Raw genomic sequence first — 1,050 nt, forward strand, 5'->3', positions numbered from 1 at the left:
GTAATCCATGAGTTAGTGCCACATGTAGCAAATGCACAAACTTAGAGATGGGAGTATTACACAATGGGTGGGAGGTGGCATTAAATACAACTTCGAACAGCCTGCATTCTTGTCTTTAATATACAAAAAGTCATTTTTCCTTTGTTCCTCTTGACTTTACTTCCTAATCTGCACCATAGTAAGGTTGGAATAAACTGAAATTCAGATACTGACACTCTGACATAAAAAATATCAGTTTTTTCCATTATATTTGGACTTAGAGTGTCCTACAACAGGTGGCATGATGGTTAAGATGCTAATCTCACACATGGCCAATTGCAGTTCGAGTCCTGGAACTGGCAGCTTGTTTTCTCACCCCATTCTTCTCCCCTTCTCTTTCTGGTCAAACTGCAGAATAATAATAAATAAAATTGAATAAATAATTCTTTAGAATTATAGCCCAGTGCCTCATGTTAGCCTATGGAATTATGGGATTCTAGGAAACCCCATAATTGTTCCCAGCGATTCCTGCTTTATGGTACACAGATCCTAGTGTAATGACCTCCTCTCTGGGTTGGGCTACATTTGGTTACTGGTTTCTAGTGTCAACAGAAAAATATTACCAACTATAAAATTAATAATTTAATTAATGCGGTTTATTTCCAAGCCAACTGTGTGACCTAGGCTGGAGAAGAGGCACACATGCCTTTTCTTGAGGTGATCATGTACAGAGGTTCCTTTTATTTGCTTTTGAGATTGACGGACAACATTTAATTAAAAGATTTCCCATTGCTCTGGCACAAAAAGGCGGGACATGTAGAAGCAGGGGCTTGTAGGTTATAGGTGGGTTCCACAAATTCTTAGGTTGGTGATTGGAAGGGAAGATCCCTGTCTTGGGAAGAGATTAGTTAAAGAAAGGCTTAAACTACATCTTAAAGAAGGGGAAGTACTGTGTCTTGGGAAGAAATAAGCAAAAGAATACACTAATCAGTTGAAATATACATCTCAAAGATGCTATGCCAGGGACAGGAGGTAGGAAGAATCCTGTTAATAGAAAGTAAATGGTCTGTT

This window comes from Tupaia chinensis, unplaced genomic scaffold, assembly GCF_000334495.1.
Source record: "Tupaia chinensis unplaced genomic scaffold, TupChi_1.0 Scaffold144833_1, whole genome shotgun sequence".
Lineage (NCBI taxonomy): Eukaryota > Metazoa > Chordata > Mammalia > Scandentia > Tupaiidae > Tupaia > Tupaia belangeri.